Here is a 7,802-nt window from a genome sequence, read left to right as displayed (position 1 = left end):
AACACATACAAGTAATACATGAGTTCAGACTGTTGTGCTAAACGTGCAATCACATGCAATATCATATGTAAGTGTTACTAGTTATGCAAGATAATGAGTGTCGAGTGACGAACCTTGCAGTCTGGAGCTGAGTGTCATGGTCGTATTCTTGTTTTCAGAACTGTTCGGTTATAGTCGGGTTTTAAAAAACGTTTTAAAACCAAGTTCACTATAACCAGTGGCTCTGATACCAAACTGTCACACCCCCAAAATACAACATGCGGAAACCCCCACGAGGTGTGTGACGTACCAGGATCCAAGCCACCAATCACATTGAACTCATAAATATATTTAAATAAAATTTCATTTATTAACATAAAGTGTTACAGATGTTACATATCATTCATTGTATACAGCGGAAGCATAACTCATTTATTAAGTGTTCCGTAAAACATGTGAACATAAACCATTAAGCTTGTATTGAGATTCCATGTATCTCGACCCATGACCACTCCAGCATCCTAGACAGCAAGTCCCAACGATATAAACCTACAAACCTACAAGCATGCAGACAAGTGTATCAGACGACGCTGGTGAGTTCAAAGTTTGTTAAAGTGTTTAGATACCAGTTACCAGGTTAAAACGTTTCACAGATTTGATTTGATGTTGTTATTAACTCGATTACCGCAGATGGCTACAAGATGTGTTTGCCCAACCCCAATGTCTCTATCAAAACATTGGTCATGCTTTAAGGAAATTAGTTCACACCCGTCCTCCCAGGTACGGTGTGAGGGTGCTAAACCTAATAGCGCTATCAACTAATAACCTCGTTGCCTCCTCGGCAACTGTCGGTAGATGTAAGGGGTCTTATATGATAGATACTGAGTTTAATAACCAACATCCCAGTTTAATAGTTTACCCAGCATTCCTTCCAGGAACGTTTACTAGATGTCCCAAACCACCGGGACGCATGCTTAGAAAAGAGAGCAGTGAACTCACCTTAGATTTGCTCGGTATGTTACGTTACATTACCCGTTCCCAGTTGGTCAACCAAACCCTATCGTGGTTACCAATCAACATCAGTCACATAGTCACAAGTCACGTATTTGTACACAGTGAGTCACGTAGCACATAGTAAGTGTTTAGTTTTCATACGCATTTACATCACAAGATCATGTTCCCAACCGTAGTCACTGATGACACCAGTTTCATAATAATCGATTCACGTATTGTCACAGATTGTATTTGGTTAAGAAAATAGTATAACACATATTAAGTACTCAGTTTCCAAACAAGTCAACATCTTGTGTTCATGATACATAACAATGTTTTACAGATAAACTGACCACCCACAACAGTTAAGTCAAGACTATCATTCCTTATTATCATTATCATCATGCAACAGACTAAGTTTTACAAACACCAGTGCACAATCCTCATAAACAACCCTACAGTTCAGCTCATTACTTATACGACGAAACACCCTATGTTTCGTCGAGAATGTTTCGTCGAGAGTATGAATGACGAAAGATTTAGTGTTTCGTCAAGGACCAGATCAATGATGAACCTGGTTTTTCGTCACAATCTCCAAACAGACATTTACAGTTTCTAACATGTTTTGCAGTTAATCAACCAGATCAATCACCATAATCTAATCGGTTACTATTCATATTCATACGAACCCTAATTATCTTTCAATTATTATTCAACAGTTAATTCACACATACACACCCCCTTCCAGTTGAATTGAGTAACATGTTGATATTATCTAACAAAATTTTTCGTTGCCTGTTCATTACCAACATCACGAATCCTAACTCATAACCAATTGAATCTTACCCAAGACAATCTAGTGTACAAGAATTTCAACAAGTGCAAATCATTGTGCAACTTTACACTTAGCAGTTTGAAACGTGCATAATTACCCACATATCACGAAACCAATCACCAACATAATCATTAAATCTAATGCAAATATCATGGAATCAATCATCAATTACACACTTCGATCTCACAGATTCACATATAAACAGAAGCGTTCAATCAGAATTTGAGTGTGATTATACTAACCGAACGTGTATAGTGTGCCGACTGAACGAGAGGGATGGTATCACATGAAGGGGATGAAGCTGCCGTCAAGGATAGGAAGGTGACGAAAAGAGTAGGGTTTGCAATCACCAAGATTTCGTGAGTTACGTACGTGACTAGGATTAAATAGATAAACTGGGCCCTACTAGGCTTCGACTGATTTGGGCCTGCGACGAAAGACCAAGTTTCGCCAAAAGGTGCAATGACTAAACACCACCTTTGACGAAACCCTCCTCAAAAATCAATTTGTCGAATCTTTTTTTGCGTTGATTGGACCGAACTCTGCTATAGATATCGAGTAGTGGGCTTCTTTAATACTCAACACATGGGCTTTGTAATTGAAATATCACAATTGAGTCAACTTCACGTGATATGCCTGACACCACATGTGATTTCAATTAAATTGTGCAAGTTATTTGGATAGGGTAGAGAAACAAGTGGACCGCCACAACTGTTGCAATAATTAAACCAAACATGGGCTGATTCACTAGACAATACATATAGTTCATTGTTTGGGCCGAAAACCTTGCATAGAGTGCAATTTTATTAGACCTCAATGTTATTGCAATTAATGGGCCGAGAACTAAAGATTATTGTCACATGCTATCTGATCTAAATTGTATTGGCCCGAGAGACTTTATCAGGTCATGATTCGATCACATGGAATTTGCCAACAATATCAATTCACTTTTGATTTATCATTGGGCTTAAATATACAAGTTACAACACAAATAATTACGAAAACACGATTGTAAACGAGTAACGTGTCGAGGGAAGATCTTGAAAGCTCGGGTTGTCACAACACATGTGAACAGTATACACGATTATCACACATATGAGACACATTACACGCATCGTAACAAACGTCCTAAATATCATTCAATGGTGTACTACACATGTGAACAGTATACACGATTATCACACATATGAGACACATTACACGCATCGTAACTAACATTCAACATTGTAGTCATGAATCTCACACATATATCACGTGTTTGGGCGATTATATGTGTCTAAATCAGTGTCAGTATATTACATACAACAAACGTCAATTATCATCCACAATTAACGACTTAAACATGAAATGTGTGACGATTTTATCTATTTTGTATATATTAACAGTGATCGGTGCGAACATAGTTATAATCGATGTGTTGTGTGAGTGATACATCAAAATGTATGATGTTTTTTAACAAATTAACGTGATAGGAGTTCATACCTGGTAGATCTTCCTTATTTTTTACCGATTTGATGGATCGATTGTGCATCGATCTCCGTTTGTATGAAACCCTAGGATGTCGCCGAGAGAGATGGAGAGTTCTTTTTTTTCTCAGGTCTGAACGAATGTTGGTGAGGATAGGCGGTCCAATTTTTTTTACTTGTGTATTTCCCAAACTACCCTCCTGTGTATAGATTAGATTAAATGTCCGTGATTTATAAACTGACTTATATCAGCCATTGATCTTGTTTGATCAATGGTTGCTTTTTAGTTTTTTAGTTTTCTTATTAAAACTAGTTTTCTCATGATCCATCCCCAGGTTTTGTATACCGCATTCTTATACTTTTTAGAAAGTTTGGACCATGTGACCAACTCCTGATCTCTCTCTCTCTCTCTCCTCACACACACACATATATGTATATGTATATCTATATATTTATACGCAGTTAATGCGATAAAATATCCGATATCGGTCAAGGACCCATATTTGTGATATAGGTTATCTTAGTAAGATATAGGCAATTATAATAATGCAGAATTAATATCATAGCAATTTAACACTAATAATTCAATGATATATCGGTCAATACCGCCGATAATATCGGTACCGATATTTGACATTGATTTTTTACTAGGGGTTGATATAATTGTTATATCACCGATATTAACTGCACACATATATATAGGACAAAGATCCGCTAGGAACCACCCTTTATTGCGAGAACCGCGAAAACCAATGTGAACACAACCAAAAATGTCTAAAAATAGCTAAAAATCACAAAAAAAAAAAATTTATAAAAAAATCGCTACTTTTAGTAGCCAAAACAAAAAAAAAATTTGGCTACTAAAAGTAGCGATTTTAACATAAAAAATATTAAAAAAAAATATAGATTTTCTTTTAGATTTTTTTTAGATTTTTTTTAGATTTTTTAAGATTTTTTTAGGTTTTTTGGGGGTTTAGTTTTTAGCATTTTAGCTTGGGGGGGGGGGTTAGGTTTTTTTTTTTTTTTTGGGAGGGGGGGTGGGGGTTATGTTTTTTTTAGGTTTTTTAGCTATTTTAGGTTGTGTTCACATTGGTTCTCGCGGTTCTCGCATGAACCTTACCCTATATATATATATATATATATATATATATATATATATATATATATATATATATATATATATATATATATATAGCCGGTTAACGTACAATACCTCTTATCCTACACTATGTATGCGATGCCCTCAGCCGTACGATCTTCAATCGATCAAACGCGAGCGAAACTAATTAAAATGATTAAATTAATCATTTTAATATATCTAAATCATACCAGGAAGGTTAAACGTCATTGCGAGGTCATAAATCTCTGTAATTGACCGATGATAGTTCAAAATCAAACCCTAAATCAAATTCAAAAACCTGAAAATCTTCTTCCCCAACCTCCCTTCGTTCCTTTTAGTGTGATATCGATAATAAGAACTACTAATTTGGGAGCTGTAAGGGTCAAATGGAAGAAGACTGACAATGATCGACCAACAATCAAAGAAGATGAACAGTAACACACACACAGATTTTTCACATGCGTTATTCAATTTTCCACATGCGATTCTACACACCCCATGCCATTTTTCACATTACCCCATGCTAGCCATTTTTTCACATGCGATTTTCAATTTTCCACATGCGATTCTACACACCCCATGCCATTTTTAACATTACCCCATGCCATTTTTTCACATGCGATATTCAATTTTCCACATGCAATTCTATACACCCCATGCCATTTTTCACATTACCCCATGCCATTTTTTCACATGCGATATTCAATTTTCCACATGCGATTCTACACACCCCATGCTATTTTTTACATTACCCCATGCTAGCCATTTTTTCACATGCGATATGCAATCTTCCACATGCGATTCTACACACCGCATGCCATTTTTCACATTACCCCATGCCATTTTTTCACATGCGATATTCAAATCTTCCACATGCGATTTTGTCCATCTACACACCCCATGCCATTTTTCACACTACCCCATGCTAACCATTTTTTCACATGCGATATGTATTGAATTCGCACCAGATCTGCACCTGATCGAACGGCTGGGATGATCGCGTACGTATCGTACGATAAGCGCATTTGTATTTTACTCTTTACCTATATATATTTACACAACATAAGAAAAGGTTTCTAATTGAATATTAAATGTTAGTAAAAAACTTAATAGATAAGTTGTATAAATACCAATGAGGTGGTGGTTAATTAGCAAAGGTAAAATCTTTAAGCACTTGAGTTTGAAAGAGGAAGACTTGAGGACATATATTAGAATAAATGTTTCGTTAGAAAAAAAAAAGATAACTTGTATAAATGGCTTTATTAATCATTTTCTTTTTGTTAAGTTGTTAAAAGATAAATTTATAAAAGTAATTTTATGTTTTCTAGGCTTTCACAAAAATATAATAGATAAATTTATAAAAGTAACTTTATGTTTTCTAGGCTTTCACAATATACTTTCTTTTAAGTTATAGTCAAACTGTAGTTATTATCCTATATTATATTTTTTTTGCCAATAGTAACTAAATGTTTACTTGGTAACTTTTATATTAGTAACTTCCAGTAATTATATTATATGAAAGGATTGTTGTAAATACTTTCTTTACATGTTGTAATTTGTTGCCCTTTACCCGCTTGGGTTAGGGGTGTCTCTGGTTGTATGGCCTTTTATCCGTTTGGATCGAAGGTGTTTTTAATGAAGTTTATTTTTTAAAAAAAAGTAACTTTTATATTAAAATACTTTTACATGGAATAAATATAATGTTTAATCTAAAAGGTTGTTTTCAATAAATACTTATTAATAAATGCTAATTAAACAAAAAAAATTGAATCATTTTTGGTTTACGAGCAAGCAAGATCCAATTAATTTCTGTTACATTACTAAATTGGTCTCTCACAACTTTCTTTCATAAACGCAACTCGGAAATGCGTAAAAAAACAAAGAAAAAAATCATTCAAATTATTAGATTCAAATTTATAGATGTGTAATATTCAGTTGTCTTGATGTTATTTTTTTAAGTTTTACTTTTAAATCTCTTATACTCTAAATAATTTGTATTTTTAATTTATTTGGTTTTTATTTAATTTGATTTTTCTCTAATAACACTATATATTAAATGATGGTAGCATGCTGATATCGTAACGAATCGAATCAATACTGACCAACTTTTCGTTGTAAAGCAACAAAATATGCATTTTAGTGTTTTGATATTCTTTTTAATAAACAACAAAATTTACATAGTGTAATTTTTCAATCAACTAGTTAAATTTCCGCCCGCGCGTTGCGGCGGGGACCTAATGACTGCAAAACGCGTGTCAGTAACACGACAACCAGATACCGAATATCAAAACATAAATAAAAATGTCGTGAAAAGGATAGTCAATCCGTCCTAAAAAACGATTTTAAATAACCTAATATATAATAATAGGACCCACACGTCCTACACGTTGGAAATTTGGTTGTTTTCAGTTCAGTTATTATGGTGTTAACACGTTTAAATATGGATGAGCTCGGTACCTGTAACGACACTGAAAGTACCGATCCGGAAAATCATCGAAATTAGGTACCGGCATCGAAAATACTCGGTACAATACGGTATGGTATTTGAAAGTAAAAATCAATAAATATAGGTATGGTGCTAGACCGGTGTTGAACCGAAAGTAACGATTCTGAAAACGCCAAAAGGTGGGTACCAAATTGGTACCGAAAATGATTTGGTATTTACAAGATTTGATACGATTTGCTCATCAATAATCTAAATATCCAAAGTATATTTTACATGCTACAATTCATTCATTACGTAAAAAGACAAAAAATAAAGCAAAACAAGTTGTTGTGTATATAAAACCTCATTCAAACGAAATACAGTTTACTTACTGTGTGTATGATAAGTAATCTAAACTTTGAAATTACTTGCATTGCTACGTTGCTACAGGATTTGATGAGCTCGGTACCAACCAGTACCGAAAATACCGTTACCGAAATCCCCAAAAGTGGGTATCGGTACCGAACACCGGTATTTGAGGGTAAAACCCGATGAATACTGGTGCCGAACGGATACCGAAAATACACTCAGTTTGATAAATTTGATACCGATACCAATATCCGATACTATTCATTCATTTCTATTTTTATTACTTTTCATTCAATTCTCTTTTTAATATTTATTTATAATTACTGTTCATTCACTTATGTTTTTAATATATAGGTTAATTATATCATTTATATGATTTCTTAAATACATTAAATTTTAAGCTGAGATTGATAATTTTAAAAATCAGTTAATTACAAAATAAATATAAGTTCATTTTTAACTTTGGATCATCATTTATTACTTAACGGTTATAAATGCATTTCATCATTAATTTTAATCTTTACATAAAGATTACTTATATCACATACAAGCAAACAAACATCTATATTTAAGAGCCATTCCCTCTCTAGCTTTCTCACTATCTCTCTCTAAGGT

The 7,802-nt window shown here is 33.9% G+C and overlaps 1 long non-coding RNA gene across 1 annotated transcript; it reads right to left on the bottom strand.

Annotated features, from left to right (window-relative positions):
• Positions 1–381: 381 nt before the first annotated feature.
• Positions 382–2,321, bottom strand: LOC118492568. The gene is made up of 3 exons (XR_004894551.1): positions 2,050–2,321; positions 979–1,036; positions 382–536 (listed from the first exon to the last, which is right to left on the bottom strand). It is a non-coding gene; the product is annotated as an uncharacterized LOC118492568 (long non-coding RNA).
• Positions 2,322–7,802: the final 5,481 nt, after the last annotated feature.

The sequence above is a fragment of the Helianthus annuus genome, chromosome 1 (assembly GCF_002127325.2).
Source record: "Helianthus annuus cultivar XRQ/B chromosome 1, HanXRQr2.0-SUNRISE, whole genome shotgun sequence".
Taxonomy (NCBI): Eukaryota; Viridiplantae; Streptophyta; class Magnoliopsida; order Asterales; family Asteraceae; genus Helianthus; species Helianthus annuus.
Note: the sequence above shows the minus strand (reverse complement) of the source record. Positions and strands in the feature narration are given on the sequence as shown.